General features: G+C 38.1%; 1 protein-coding gene across 1 annotated transcript in view; it reads left to right on the forward strand.

The window, feature by feature from the left end:
- LOC122543619 (XK related 6a) overlaps positions 1-16,923 on the forward strand; it is a 522,769-nt gene that overhangs the window by 482,521 nt on the left and 23,325 nt on the right. The gene's annotated exons all lie outside the window — the stretch shown is intronic.

Here is a 16,923-nt window from a genome sequence, read left to right on the forward strand (position 1 = left end):
TACATAAAGAGTAAGATAGTTCTAGAATTAGTTTTTATGGGATGCTGTTGAAGCAATTCAGTAGGTTCAGAAGATGTTTCTGGGGAGTGAGGAGACTGTGAATATTGTCAGAGGTTGCTTTGGGATTTTGGCCTTTTTTCATTCTCCTAAATTTTGTTAAGTTCTAAAGTTACCACTTAGGCATCCTGCTGTCAGTCTTTCCTTAGAAACATTCACTCTCAAGTTGATACAAATATCTGCTCTCAATAATTAATTTGAAGCTCTCAAAAGTAGCATGCTGTAAAAGCCTGAAATCTGAAAATTAAGAGAAAGAATAACACTGATTACCTCTGTTGTACCCAAAATGAATCATTACTGGCAAGGTCACAAAATGGTCTTAATCCAAACACACCCCAAAAAGATTGTCTGTATCCCTGGCAGCTTCTTTGCAAAGACATGCTGAAGGGAAAAAAAAAGTAAAAATCCTTCTCTTCTTGAATCGAGACAGTTATATGCACATGGATATCATTGTCAGTGGTATCACTGTAATTGCTGAGATCATTATGCCTCTTCCTCTCAGCTGTTAATTCTTTACCAGTGTTCACCAGACCAGGATCAGAGAATCTCCCACCATTGGAAGTCATGGAATTTGGCCAATCATATTAATAACCTTGATTGAGGCAAAGCCAAAGTTCACTTCTCAGCAACAGTAAGACCAACAAGATGATTAGGGGTTTAGATAAGGTCGACAGTGAGAATCTTTTTCCACATATGGAGTCAGCTATTACAAGGGGACATAGCTTTAAATTAAGGGGGGGGGTAGGTATAGGACAGATGTTAGGGGTAGGTTCTTTACTCAGCGAGTCGTGAGTTCATGGAATGCCCTGCCAGTAGCAGTGGTGGACTCTCCCTCATTATGGGCATTTAAGCGGGCATTGGATAGGCATTTGGAGGATAGTGGGCTAGTGTAGGTTAGGTGGGCTTGGATCGGCGCAACATCGAGGGCCGAAGGGCCTGTACTGCGCTGTATTCTTCTATGTTCTATGTTCTATAACATATAAGTTCTCAGCTAAGAGCCTGTGTGGCATAGTTGTAGTGTCCCTTGCTGTGGACTAGAAAGCCTGGATTCATATCCCACATGCTCCAGTGGTGTCTTATAACATGCCTGAACAGGTTAATCAAAAATATCTGAATTCTGGTCTAATTTGTGTTATTACTACAACATTCCATCTTACATCTGAATGCTAAATATTCCTGGCCACAAGGTGTATTATTGGAGAAAAAGTGACATTATTCAGTTAACTATAATATGAGTAGGATATTGGACAGATGTGTAAAATGTTAAACTTAATTGTTCTTAATAAAAATCCCTTGCTATGTTCTTCTTTATATCAATCCATTCCCACCAATAGATATTCATCCATTGGAAACTCAGCTGGTCCTCCCATCAAGTGTTGGTCTAAGCTAGTATCAGTGTCATGATACTGTTACTGAAAGCAGTGGCATTAAATTAGTCTTAGACATGAGTAAAAGGGAAGCTTATTTTATGTCCTACCTCATTTCCTTTTCCTTCTTCATTAATAGTAACTTAGCACAACATTGAAAGGTGATGACAACTTCATTTATAGGACTTGTTTTCTGATCTTTGACCAACTAGCTATGTCAGTTCATGGGATTCTGGGAGGAAGGTAAATAAAACTGCAAATCTAGATTTAAAAGATTGCCCATTTTTTGTTTATCTTGAACAAATAGGCAGGAACATTTAAATCCCATATAAATAACATAAAGATGATACATTAAACATTATGTGAAAGGTAAAATTATGTAGATTTGAAGACTTACAGGAGAATTTGGAGTGAGAGTTTGACTGGAATATCTGACTTGAACAGATAATGAAAGAAGTAAAGGGCATAGGAACTGTGCAAACTGAAATTTATTGGACAACTATACATGTTGCTGAGAGTTATAGTTTGTTGCAGCACCATTAAGGGTGTCTACAACATTCTGTGTGAGTTGATTGCTGCTACTTTTCCTGGGTAGATTCAGTCAAACAGATGATTCAAAATGTTTGAAACAGATCAATAAGTCAAGCCATATCATCAAATCCAAGCATCACAGGACATATTTACAAGACATGTTTGATGCCTGCATCTGTGTAGGAGCAAATGCAATTTGAATCCTGTCACTTGCTCACACTCTCATGCTTTCTATTCGAGATGCCTCATTAGTTTCTTTTTTCACTCAAAAAGCAAAACTGCCAGATGTGTGGTGGTGGAGAGTACTACCCTACCCAAACAGCAAGTTTTCTGGGGTCAGGCAAATTTAAATCTTTTCAGTGGCTTTACTACCGGGGAATGCACTGCCCTGAGTGAAAGGGATGATGGTTGCTTTTGCAGCATATTCTAACACCTGTGAATCCTAAAAATGGAAGAGATTAACATTCACAACTATAAAATGTTCCTGGATTTGTCTCAGACATGCAGCAATCATTCACTTGACTAGCTTTGTGGATTTTGGGTAATTGTCAGCTTTGCTTCAGTAGAAAGGCTCCAGCTTTTTCATCAAATTGTTGCATGTTCAAGATCTGTTCTGGAACCTTGAGAAATAATCCAGGTTGACATGCTAATGTATGTATATGTGAGTGCTGAGCTGGGACCAGGAAAGCTGGTGCTGCTAATCAGAGGGGACTAGACATGGTCAGCACTGCCCCTTTAACCAACCAAACAAGGTTTTCCCATACATGGGAGAGACAGAAGAAAAGTTCTGAAGGAGATTCATACCGGACTTGAAGCTTTACCTCTGTTGCTGTCTCAACAGATGCTGGAGACAAAAAAAACATAGATGCTGGAATCCAAAGTAGACAAGCAGGAGGCTGGAAGAACACAACAAGCCAGGCAGCATCAGGAGGTGGAGATGTCAATGTTTTGGGTGTAACCCTTCTTCAGGTCTGGGGGTGGCTGTAAGGGGACCTGCAGATAAAAATGCTGCCAGACCTGCCTGAATTTCTCCAGCACATTGTTTTTATTTCCAATTTCCAGCATCAATAGTGTTTTACCTGTAAGAAACAGTTACTTCAATCAGAGAATCTGTCTCTCATATGTCTCTCCAATAGCAGGCTGTTTCTCTCCTTTACTTACTCCGGATAGGTTCAGTTGTGGGGATTATTGAGTCGGAATCCAGGCCTTCCCCCACCCCCACCCTGCCCAAAGAATGCCTAGGATTTTTTATGCATTTTTTTTTAATTGAAGCAGATAGTATTCAAATTAGTGTTCAAAAGAAACATTAGATACATACTTGGAGAAAAACTAAAGGAAGAATTGTTGAGGGCTAGGGGTGGAATGCTATAAGTGGTAGAACTGACTGTGTTACTCTTCAAAAGAACTGGCATGGACTCAATGAATTATATGACCTCCTTTTGTGTTGCACTGTTACATTTTATTGAACTCTAAACATATTCTGAAGGCACTTGGTGGGAGCGGTAAGAGCCTTGGAAACAAGAGAACAGAAGGACCCATGATTTCTTGCTCTCGACCTGTTGTAACAGGTATTGTCTTTGAATAAGACATAAAACCAAAGCTCCCTTTTACTTCCCCATAGATGTAAAAGATCCCATTGAATTATTTGAAAAGAACAGGATCTCCTCCTGGTGTCTTGGTTAAAATTTATCCTTCAATCAATCAATTCATAAAACAGATTTATTTCATGAGATGACTGGTACATCACAAAAGAAGGTGATTCAGGTCTTCTTGTCCTTTATGGCTCCCTGCAAGAGCAACTCCACGTAACTACCTTCTCTGAGTCCCACAAACACTTTCTCTTGCAAGTCACTAGCTGCATAAGAATAACCATGTGACTCTTGATTCTTTTGTCAATCATCATAAATCAATGTTGTCTGGTTCTCTGTCTTTATGCCAGTGGGAACAGTTTCTCTTGAGCTTGGACTGCTCTATTACAGTGGAGAAAGTGAGGTCTGCAGATGCTGGAGATCAAAGTTGAAACTTTATTGCTGGAACAGCACAGCAGGTCAGGCAGCATCCAGGGAACAGGAGATTCTGATTGTAAATCTTTTCTGTGCCCTCTCTCAAACAATAAGATCCTTTCCAAAATCTGGAATCTGTACTGCTCCAGTTGAGGCCAAACAAGCACTTTCTAAATTCTCATGATAATATTATAATCTATACCATCATTTTATGAAACTGAGGATCCAGTATGTCTTTTAAAACCTTTTTAATTTGGCCTGTCAACTTTAAGATTTGCACATAAAATCCCTCAAGATTCAGCACACTTTTTAGAATTTTACCTTATTATTTCTCCATTTATTCTTCCTATAAAATATATGACTGTGCATATTCATTATTAAATTTTATATATCATGTACCCTCTCATTCCGCCAGCTTGTCTTTGTACTTTTGAAGTTTATGACTATACTCCTCAGTTTGCAGTAATTCAAAATTTTGTATCATCTGCAAATTTTGAAACTGTAGCAAGTATACCCAAGGGTATGTCATTAATATACACCATATCAAGTAAAACAATGCTGCCAGACCTACTTCCTAACCCTTTCTTCTAGTCTGAGAAACAACTGTTCATTACACTATTTTTCATGGCCTTCAGCTAATTTCATGTCCATGCTATCACTGTCACTGTTATTGGGACCTTTAACTTTAATGACATGTCTATGATCGTGTTTTTAGATGCCCAAGTGCATCATAACAATCATATCATATTTATTACAGTGGCTCAGCCTTTTCTCTAAAGAAAATAACTCAGCCTTGCCAATCAGATAACTGGACACACCTTGTAAATCTTTTCTGTGCCCTCTCTCAAACAATAAGATCCTTTCCAAAATCTGGAATCTGTACTGCTCCAGTTGAGGCCAAACAAGCACTTTCTAAATTCTCATGATAATATTATAATCTATACCATCATTTTATGAAACTGAGGATCCAGTATGTCTTTTAAAACCTTTTTAATTTGGCCTGTCAACTTTAAGATTTGCACATAAAATCCCTCAAGATTCAGCACACTTTTTAGAATTTTACCTTATTATTTCTCCATTTATTCTTCCTATAAAATATATGACTGTGCATATTCATTATTAAATTTTATATATCATGTACCCTCTCATTCCGCCAGCTTGTCTTTGTACTTTTGAAGTTTATGACTATACTCCTCAGTTTGCAGTAATTCAAAATTTTGTATCATCTGCAAATTTTGAAACTGTAGCAAGTATACCCAAGGGTATGTCATTAATATACACCATATCAAGTAAAACAATGCTGCCAGACCTACTTCCTAACCCTTTCTTCTAGTCTGAGAAACAACTGTTCATTACACTATTTTTCATGGCCTTCAGCTAATTTCATGTCCATGCTATCACTGTCACTGTTATTGGGACCTTTAACTTTAATGACATGTCTATGATCGTGTTTTTAGATGCCCAAGTGCATCATAACAATCATATCATACTTATTAACCCTATAAATTCATGACCTTAGTCAAACATTATTTGCTTTTATTACATATGTGCTGGCTTCCATTTATTAACCCACATTTGTTAAATTATTGTGTATTTTATCCTGATTATCATCTCTATTATCTTTCCCACCACCAGTGTTAAACTGATTTACTTGTACTACTGGGCTTATCTTTTGAACAGGGGTGTAACATATGCAATTCTCCAATCCTCTGGCACTACTTCATTGCTGAAGGAGAATTGGATGATAATGGACAATATCTCGTCAATGATCACCCTTATCTCTTGAATGTCTGTGGATACAGCTCCCCAGTGCTTGTGGCTTGTCAACTTTAAGTACAAGAAACTTTTCCAGTGTCTCTTCTTAGTAAATGTTTAGCGTATCCAGTGGCTTAATATCTACTCCTTCACTATGACTTTGGCAACATTGTCTTCTTTGTTAAAGCCTGTTAGAAAGTATTCATTTAATACTTCAGACATACCCTCTGCTTCAATACTGAAATCCCCTTTATGATCCTGATTTGGCTTCATCCCTCCTCTTGCCACTTTGATCTCACTACATCATCATTACTGATCTGCAATACTTCGAGCATCACTTAGAATCACACCGATATACTGCACGGAAACAGATCCTTCAGTCCAATTTGTCCATGCTGACCAGATATCCCAACCCAATCTAGTCCCAACTGCCAGCACCCGGCCCATATCCCTCCAAACCCTTCCTATTCATATACCCATCAAGATACCTTTTAAATGTTGCAATTGTACTAGCCTCCACCACTTCCTCTGGCAGCTCATTCCATACACGTACCACCCTCTGTGAGAAAACGTTGCTCCTTAGGTCTCTTTTTTATATCGTTCCCCTCTCACCCTAAACCTATGCCCTCTAGTTCTGGACTCACCCACTACAGGGAAAAGACTTTGTCTATTTATTCTATCCATGTCCCTCATAATTTTTTAAACCTCTATAAGGTCACTCCTCAGCCTCTGACATTTCATGAAAAACAGCCCCAGCCTGTTCAACCTCTCCCTATTGCTCAAATCCTCCAACCCTGGCAACATTCTTGTAAATCTTTTCTGAACCCTTTTAAGTTTCACAACATCCTTCCGATACGAAGGAGACCAGAATTGCATGCAATATTCCAAAAGTGGCCTAACCAATGTCCTGTACAGCTGCAACATGACCTCCCAACTCCTGTACTCAAAACTCTGAACAATAAAGGAAAGCATACCAAATGCCTTCTTTACTATCCTATCTACCTGCGACTCTACTTTCAAGGAGCTATGAATCTGCACTCCAAGGTCCCTAGGACCTTACCATTAAATGTATAAGTCCTGCTAAGATTTGCTTTCCCAAAATGCAGCACCTCACATTTATCTGAATTAAATTCCATCTGCCACTCCTCAGCCATTTGGCCCATCCAGTTTTAATCTGAGGTAACCTTCTTCGCTGTCCACTACACCTCCAATTTTGGTGTCATCTGCAAACTTACTAACTATACCTCTTATGTTCACATCCAAATCATTTATAGTGGGAAAAGTCAGTACATAAAACGGGATATGAATTTAATATTATGAGTGCAATTTTAAAACCACCCCTCAATAGTTTTGGAAGTGTTGGATTCAGAAATATAATCCTAAAAATTAAGGTTGCCTCAACAAACCACTGACCACCTTGGACAAAGCTCTCATTGAATGGAGGAGGTCTGTTTGAAATATAAAATCACAGGTTTTTGATCTCAGCAGTACAAGGAACTAATTTTACCTTTCACTTGGGGGAAGTCCATGCTTTCAACTGCCTGGCAGCAGCAACAAGCGAACATAACAGAAGAGGTCCAAGCGAATGTCAAAACATCTCTGTCTTAGATGTCTTTGTGAACAGGAGTACTCCACTGAGCTACATAAGAAGGCTTTGGTCTTCCCCAGCCCTGACATTCTTCAATTGAGAGGAAATCTTGGGTTACCTTCCTTGTATGAACGCAGGAAATTACCTCCACTGTCTGAGTATGTGAGACCATATTTTTGAAGCTGAAAGGAGCCCAAGCAGTCTTTTTCTAAATATATATTATTAAGTCAGAATACAGTTACAAGAACTATTTGTTTAACCTTGGGTCTTGCCACATTTACTGAGGAATTAGGCAGTATAAGGTAGACTTTGATGGATGTGCTCTGTTTATGGAAAACACTTAAGGAATTAATTAATTCAGTTGAATTTGTGGTTTGTGTAATTATGAATTTCTGTCTTTGAAAGCTATTATGTTTATTTCTATTGCACACACAGAAAATGGACTTCAAACTCGAGAGGTTGATGCACCATAGGCCACTTGGAAACAAATATGATATCCATAGTTTTACCCTTAAGTTGCTTACAATTTATATTTTTTTCAGGAAATTGTGTTGCTAAAATATTACCTGACACCACATGCTTCATTTCTCAAAAGGGTACTTGATATGATATGACAACAAGCACTCTAGCAACTTTTATGTGTTGCATTATTAGAAATGGGCGGCACGGTGGCACAGTGGTTAGCACTGTTGCCTCACAGCGCCAGAGACCCGTTTTCAATTCCAGCCTCAGGCGACTGACTGTGTGGAGTTTGCATGTTCTCCCCGTGTCTGCGTGGGTTTCCTCCGGGTGCTCCGGTTTCCTCCCACAGTCCAAAGATGTGCAGGTCAGGTGAATTGGCCACGCTAAATTGCCCGTAGTGTTAGGTAAGGGGTAAATGTAGGGGTATGGGTGGGTTGTGCTTCGGCGGGTCGGTGTGGACTTGTTGGGCCGAAGGGCCTGTTTCCACACTGTTTCCAATCTAATCTAATCTAATCTAAAATAATCTAAATATGACTTCTTGATTGCTATCTTGTTAAATTGTGTAGTTCACTTTCACGTTGATGTCCAATGAATGAATGTCCTTTATTTATACTGAAATAAATTCTTCCTTCCACTGGATGTAGGTTTGCTTGCTTAGCTGAAAGGCTAATTTTCAGACGTTTTGTCATCATACTAGGTAACATCTTCACTGAGCCTCCAGACGAAGCACTGCTGATGTTTCCTGCTTTCTACTTATATGCTTGGGTTTATTTGGATCCGTGATGTCATTTCCTGTGGTGATGTAATTTCCTGTTCTTTTTCTCAGGGAGTGGTAAATGGGGTCCATGTCAATGTGTTTGTTGATAGAGTTCTGGTTGGAATGCCATGCTTCTAGGAATTCTCTTGCATGTCTCTGTTTGACTTGTCCTAGGATGGATGTGTTGTCCCAGTCGAAGTGGTGTCCTTCGTTATCTGTATGTAAGGATACTAGTGAGACAGGGACATGTCGTTTTGTGGCTAGTTGGTGTTCATGTATCCTGGTGGCTAGTTTTCTGCCTGTTTGTCCAATATAGTGTTTCTTGCATGGTATTTTGTATCTTGCACAGGATCTCTGATATCAGGGTTCTTAGCAGAGACAATAATGCAGAGACTCGAACAAACAGCTCTGCCAACCATCCAACCCAAACTTTGGGTCTGCTATGTGGATGACACCTTTGTCATCGCCAAACAAAACAAATTTGAGGAAACCTTCATGACCATCAATTATACCCTTACTGGCATAAAATTCACTAAAGAGGAGAAAAACATCAACAAACTGCCATTCCTAAATGTCACAGTACAGCGAACAATCAATGGGGAACTTCAAACCAGCATCTACAGGAAAACTCCACATACAGACCAAATATTGAACTACAGAAGCAATCGTCGCAACATCCACAAATGAAGCTGCATCAGAACATTATTTCAATGAGCCAACACACACTGCAGCACAGAGGAACTACGCAGAGCAGAGGAAAATCAACTATATAGTGTATTCAAAAAGAATGGGTACCCAATGAACAGTCTATTGATTTCTCAGCAACAAGCCCAAGCAAGCAGACAAAACGTGTCCAGAAGCCCTCGCCACTCTACCCTACATCAAAGATATCTCAAAAATGACTGCCAGACTACTCAGACCCCTTGGCATCATGGTAGCCCATAAACCCACCAACACACTAAAACAGCAGCTAGTGAACTTGAAAGACCCTATACAGATAACAAGCAAAACTAATGTCATTTACAAAATATTGTGCAGGAACTGTAATAAACACTCTTTTGGACAAGCAGGCATAAAACTAGCCACCAGGATACATGAACATCAACTAGCCACAAAACGACATGGCCCTCTCTCACTAGTATCCTTACATGCAGATAACAAAGGACACCACTTCAACTGGGAAAACACATCTATCCTAGGACAAGCCAAACAGAACACGAGAACTCCTAGAAGCATGGCATTCCAACGTGAACTCTATCAACAAACACATTGACTTGGATCCCATTTACCACCCCCTGAGAAAATGAACAAGAAATGACATCACTGTAGGAAATTACATCATCACAGGAAATGGCATCAGCAACCCAAAGAAAACCAAACATATAAATAGAAAGCAGGAAACGTCAGCAGATGTTACCTATTATGGTGAAGAAACGTCTGAAAAATGAACCTTCTATCTCAGTGAGCAAGCCAACATCCAGAACCACAATCTGAGTTACAAATCTTCTCAAAACTCACTCTTCCTTCCATGATGAATGCATTTCAATCTCCACATTAAGGTTTTGATCCTCCTCCACCTTTATTTTCATTCTAGGTTGGCGTATTTAGTGCTTTGTTATTATTAACCTGATGCCTCTGTTCCTGCCATTTAAAAATAGATAAGAATGCAAGATCTTGTAGCTGGTGTGGGCTGTGGAAGCTTAAATATTTGTCGTGAGGTACAAAACTCTTACAGCCCATATCATTTATTAAATCTTGTTTGGGAGATGGTTTTGATGTTTGTGTGTGCTGATTGAAATACATTAAAATTACTTTTCATAAGTTCATGATTAAATTAATCCAATGTTAATTACTCCTTCAGAAGTAGCCCCCTTTACTCTTTGGATTGGATTATCCTTTGCCAATCCTGGATAAAATTATGTAATCTGATGGGTCAAATTAAAATGTATCTCAGATCTAAGAGATTTTCATTTCTCTTCTCAAATACTTCCTCTGAAAATCTCAGCAATGTTGAAATTTAGTTCTTTCTAGCAGAAGTCTAATATAAAACTTATTTTGACAAAATACATCCTGTCAACAGTTAATCTGTTCCACAACAAAGAAAACAAAGCTCTTTTCCCTACCATAGGTTTGTTAAGATTAAATACAGCACAAATCAAATCACTTATATGGAAGTATCTCTTTGCTACATCACCAAACAAGTTACATATGACATACAATGATTTACATGTGAAGTAACTAAAGATAGTAGATATAAATATATCTATAAATTAAATCCTGACTGCCACAATATTTATTTTAACTAGTTTTATATTCATTTGCACAGTGATTGTTTATGTCTAATATTATAGGCATAATTAATTTTGTAAGAGATATGTACAGAACAGAGAAGTGATATGCAGTGGTTCTGGTTACTTCAGCATTAATTTTCCTGATCCACAAGTTGGCATGTTGAAAATATTGGGGGATAATGGAATTCTTCATGCTACAGTGTTACAAAGCAAGCAAACTATACTTAAAGTATCGCACCTGTCTCAAAATTTCATGTAACTTCTGCAATAATTTAGCTTGGTGAAAGTTGCCTTAGCCATTTGATAACATTTTATTAAAAATTTAAATCTATGGCACATTTTATTTTATGCATATTCCCTTTTGAATGTATACTGTGGAGTATCTAGTTTTATTGTAAAATCTTTAAACTACTAATCTTGCCAGAGAAATTAGATTATTAAATTGTGCCAATGCTAATTTTTAGAGAAACGTTTTTGAACATATTATCTGTACAATATATATGGTATGTCACATAATGCTATTTTATGGACATAAAAATATACTGTGCAAGTGGTTCTGTGGTTAGCACTGCTGTCTCAAGCATCAGGTACCCAGGTTCAATTGCACCATCTGTATGGAGTTGCACATTCTCCCTATGCCTGCATGGGTTTCCTCTGGGTGCTCTGGTTTCCTCCCACAATAAAGATGTACGGGTTAGATGGATTGGCCATACCAAATTGCCCATAGTGTGCAAGTTAGGTGGATTACGCATAGGAAATACAGAGTTATAGAGTAAAGGGTTGGATCTGGGTGGGTTGCTCTTCAGACGGTCAGTGTGGACTGTATGGGCTGAATGGCCTGCTTCCACACTGTAGGGATTCCATGTAGATTTTTAACAGATATTCAAACTTTCAACATGCCAAAGATAATTCAGCTCCAACAAATTTCACATGCATTATTTCAGGCCAATTCTAACAATGATATTTGGTTATAGTGGGAATATTATTCACTTGGTTGCCTTTCTTAAGAAATATGCTGAAAATTATTAACATACTGACACGTTATCTTCAGAATGGCTTAGTCCAGCCAGATGGAGCACTCTCTGGGTATGATATGGAATACATTCTACTACTAATAGAGCAGTTCTTTGTTTAGAGACAGGTTTACCTTCACAGAAAGTAGCTGTAGATATTCTGACAATTTCAGCTTTTTCTACATAGTAACAGAGAACTGTCCTCATATCCACATGATTTCAAACTGCATACCATTTCAGACGTATGTCGAGAAGGGAAGATGGAATGGTGATTTCATGCATCACTTGGAATTCAGATAGAACTCTGGGCCCAAATGTTTGAATGTGGACTAAGCACTGCTCTGTCCTCATAACAGGTGAGGTAGGGATATTCAGTGACTAAGTCAGAAAGCTCACTACCCTTGCAGCAGACACAATAGCAGTTTTCCATGAAAGGAACTTTGCCACATGAAGCATGTTACAATTTTGGAATTTAAGTACTTTCCTGGTTCTCAATCATGGTTCCTATTGTTCCTCTACGATGAACTTTACCCTTTCTTCTTTGGATTCAGTTATGTCCTCAAGGTACCCGAGGGGCTAACAAATTACATACTTATCCCTATTCATTGAACTCTGATTGGATTTCCTCTAAAATGATGCATTTCGTGGGATTGGACAAGGATTTAAGTAACTGTAGCCCCTGAATTGTATCAATTAACAATGTGTAAAACAAAGCAAACTGAGTAATAAAAGAATACTATAGCAGAAAATGAATGTCCAGAATTTGTTAGACATTGTTGGAAAGAAAGTTTTCAGAGAAAATCATAAACCTAACCAATTTGTGGTTTTGGGTAAAAGAGCCAGAATATCTGACTAATATTAGTGCTGTTTAAGAGTGCTTGCTTTGTGTAAATTGGCTGACTCATTTTCTAACAATGACAATACTTCAAAAGTACTTTATTAGCTGTGAAGTGATTTGGAGTGTCCTGGGGTTCTGATAGAACTGTATATAATACATTCCTTTCCAATCTAGTTAAAAAAATCTCAGTACTTATACAAAAAAAATGACATTGTGGATTCCTTTTGTATTGCAGCAAACATTTTTAGTACTGTAGTTCATTATCCGTTAACGCGCACACACAGATATGTCTATGGGTGAATTTGCATTTGCAGATTTGTATTTGCAAATGCATTCTATTTTGTTCAAAAAGCGCACAATCTGTAGGCAGTCAGTCCATGTGACATTTTATAAATTCCTACTTTAGAAATAAAACCAGTCTGACTCGAGGTTGGAATACAGACAGACTCTAACCTTACACTTTTAATGCATTGTCTGAGCTGAGATGTCGCCTTTTTTTAATGTGCTGATAGAATCTTAAGTTATCTCAGGACTGTGACTTGAAAGAAATTCTGGGATTTACATATTAATCAATCGAACCCTGCACTCCCATTCTAAATGTTTAAAAACTTAGATTTGTCTAATACATCACATCTGACACTTGTATCTTTTACTATAAATTCTGAGTCCTATGTACCCTATCCCACTAGCTACCTGATAAGGGAGCAGTGCTCCCAAAGCTATACTTTCAAATAAACCTGTTAGACTATAACCTGGTATCTCATGTAATTTTTAACTTTGTCCACCACAGTCCAACACCAGTACCTCCACATCGTTATCTGTTCAGATTACCAGCCTTGAAGGAATGTTATATCATCTTTTAGACTTTTATTGGACTTTGTTTTGGGACATGAGCATTAATGCAAACCCAGCATTTAGTGCATATCCTAGTTGCCTGTTGGGTGAGTTTGTTTCAATTGAATGGCTAGCTTAGCTATTTCAAAAGACAACTATATAATCATGAATATGCAGTCACATATAGACTGAACATTTCCTCTCTGAAGGACGTTAGTTCTTTATGACAATCTTATTAATAATGGCAGTAGTATTTTATTCCACATTTAGTCTTATGAGAAAAGGCTGAGGGACTTGAGACTGTTTTCATTAAAGAGAAGGTTGGAAGGTGACTTAGTTGAGACATATAAGATAATCAGAGGGCTAGATAGGGTGGACAGTGAGAGCCTTTTTCCTCAGATGGTGATGGCTAGCATGAGGGGACATAGTTTTAAATTGAGGGGTGATAGATATAGGACAGGTGTCAGAGGTAGTTTCTTTACTCAGAGAGCAGTAGGGGCATGGAACGCCCTGCCTGCAACAGTAGTGGACTTGACAACTTTAAAAGCATTTAAATGGACATTGGTAAACATATGGATTAAAATGGAATAGTGTAGTGTTTCAGATGGGGTTCAGATTGGTTTCACAGCTCAGCGAAACATTGAGGGCTGAAGGGCCTGTACTGCACTGTAATGTTCTACGTTCTATGCCATCTGGTCATTGAGTTCTCCATCAATGTCAAAAGTATCTTCCTGTCTACTTTCTCAGTGCCCCTCATCATTCTATAAATCAGAATGATGTCCTCTCTCAATCTCCTCTGCTCCAAGGAAAACAAACCCAGTCTGTCAAGTTCTGAAGAAGGGTCACTGGATCTGAAATGTTAACTCTACTTTCTTTCCACAGATGCTGCCAAACCTACTGAGTTTTCCAAAAATTTCTGTCTTTGATCCAATCTCTATGATTCTCTTCATGATTGAAATTCTCCAGCCCAGGCAATATCCTGGTAAATCTCCTCTGCACCTTCTTCAGTGCTATCACATTCCTCCGATAATGTGGATTCTCCAGAAATGCACACAATATTCATAGCTGTGGCCTAACATTTTATACAGTTTCAGCATAATATTCTTGATCATAAAATTCATGCCTTGACTAATAAAGGCAAGTATATCATATACCTTCCTTACCACTCAATCGACTTGTCCAAATACGTTAAGGGATTAGTATAGATGTCTACCACTGAAGGTGACAATGTTTAGCTGTTCGTATAATTGATTTGTTCTGGTCTTATGGGATAACATACCAACCAAGGAGAGAGAGCCAGTGGGCAGCATGCCTTTGACTTGGTGAATGGGACTGACTTCTGGTTCACAGCTTAATCTCTTTAAATCCAAATTCCAATCCTAATGACTTGATTTACCATAATCCCTTCTGTACAATGCCCATTGGTTGGCCACTGCTTGATTAAATGTAATCTAACTGCAGAGGACAGAAGCGAGTGGGCTCTGCATTTATCTTCCCATTGAACTTGCCCCACAGTTGAGCATAAAATTCATTCCTTTGTCTCCAGATTATTAGCATTAGTGAGCAATAATTGGCCAGTTATAGGCCTAAGGTTGAGCAGCTCAATAGGCACCTTACCCACTGCCCTGTACTATTGGGATCAGGCCAGGTTGGGCTGCAAGACCATTAGTTAAGCACACACATACACACACACGCACGCACGCACACACACACATATTTTGTATGCCCCTACACAAATATGGTTGCTGATCCATCCTAAAAAGTTTGAAGTAGCATTGTTGCACTGAGTGAATGCACAATTCGATAATATTGGATACTAAACTACTGGGGGATGTGGAACAAAGGCAGAATCAGTAGAGTTGGGTCACAGATCAACCATGATCTTATTGAATGGCTGAACAGGTTCAATAAGTTAAATTGTCTTCTCCTGTCTCTACAGGCGAACAGAGAAAATGCTAAAAGTTCAATTTATCTTTTATTATAACATGGGAGAGGTACCTCCTACTGAGGTTAAATTTTCAGACACTATCCTTGGATTTGCAACAGATGGCTGACCTTTGAAGGAATAAAAACACCATTCTTTTACTGTGAGTTCAGGTTTCTGCTAGATCCAATTGAGCTGTGCAAATGTTAAAACTGGAAGAATAAATTAGAATTTAGTCTTTAAAGAAGATATGAAATCAATTCTGAACTTTAATCCTGATATTTACTAGCTTCTGAGATATAAGATTATTATCATGCATGAGTAATTTCAGTTGTAGAGTTTTAATAAATGGAATAAGGGTGCCTTTGACAAGCACATGACCTCCAGTAGACTCTTCTATCATGATATGAAATAGTTACAAAGGTTTCAGTTTTTTATCTGGACATCCAGTTTCTCTTCTTACTCTGGAAGGGAGGTTAGTACTGGAAAGAACTTGGAACCTGGTTTCATTGAAGGCATTTTTCCTAGAGACTTCTCTTCATGAATTCATGATTTTTTGTTAAAAAATAGACAACTCAGCTAAAAGTACCCATTGTCTAAAATATGTTATATTTTAACATGAGTAAAGAGACATATCTTAAATGCACAAGGTTTGTTATTGACACAACAAACTGATTTTCAAAAGAACTATGGAAGTTACATGAAATGACAGCCGTCTATGAAATCTGCCAACCAGCATGTAGAGAGATGTTTTAGACATATGATTTCTTGTAGGTCTGTTGAGCATATTATCTAAATAATATACAAAACGTTGTCCATCTTGTTCTGAGTGCTTTGCAGATTCAGCATTTAAAAAACTGTAAAAAATTGAAATAGATCATAATGTTGGGCCACCTATTTGGTAAGATCCATGAAATAGAAATGAAACTTTTACTAGCGTGCCAGTTTATACTTGGGTTGGGTATCAACGACGAAAACAATGAAAAATATGCAAACTTGGAAGTAAGACACATACTATACTCGCATTGAAAGCACATAGCTGATCAAGGAACCATGAGAACATCTTGTGCATTTGTATAATTTGCTAACTTACTGGTATGAAACTGTTGACAAGTGTCTTTTTACACCTGCACATCTGAAATGACATAGAATGTGAGGGTATTGTGACTAACATAGTACTTTGAGCAAATGGCTAAGTTAACCTTTTGGATTGATAACTGAACCCTGATTGATGATGCAAATCTTAATGATTAAAGGATTTTGAAACAATAAATGCAGCCTTGTTTAAACCTGTATAGAGCGTGTCTCAGACCTTTATCTTACAACAACCTGGATTTTACAGTTGTTAAGACTGTATTAACTGACAGAGTTTGCTGTCATTGCTGATATGAAACTGACAGCAACATCTGCAGCGAGCAGTTAAATGTGGAAAACTAGAAGGTGCAGTTAGTGTTTCCACACTTTCCCATGCTATTGCTCCACAAGTAATGTCTAAAGATTCAA

This window comes from Chiloscyllium plagiosum, unplaced genomic scaffold (genome assembly GCF_037043375.1).
Source record: "Chiloscyllium plagiosum isolate Xiang-an unplaced genomic scaffold, Cpla_swu_hap1 HiC_scaffold_3, whole genome shotgun sequence".
NCBI lineage: Eukaryota > Metazoa > Chordata > Chondrichthyes > Orectolobiformes > Hemiscylliidae > Chiloscyllium > Chiloscyllium plagiosum.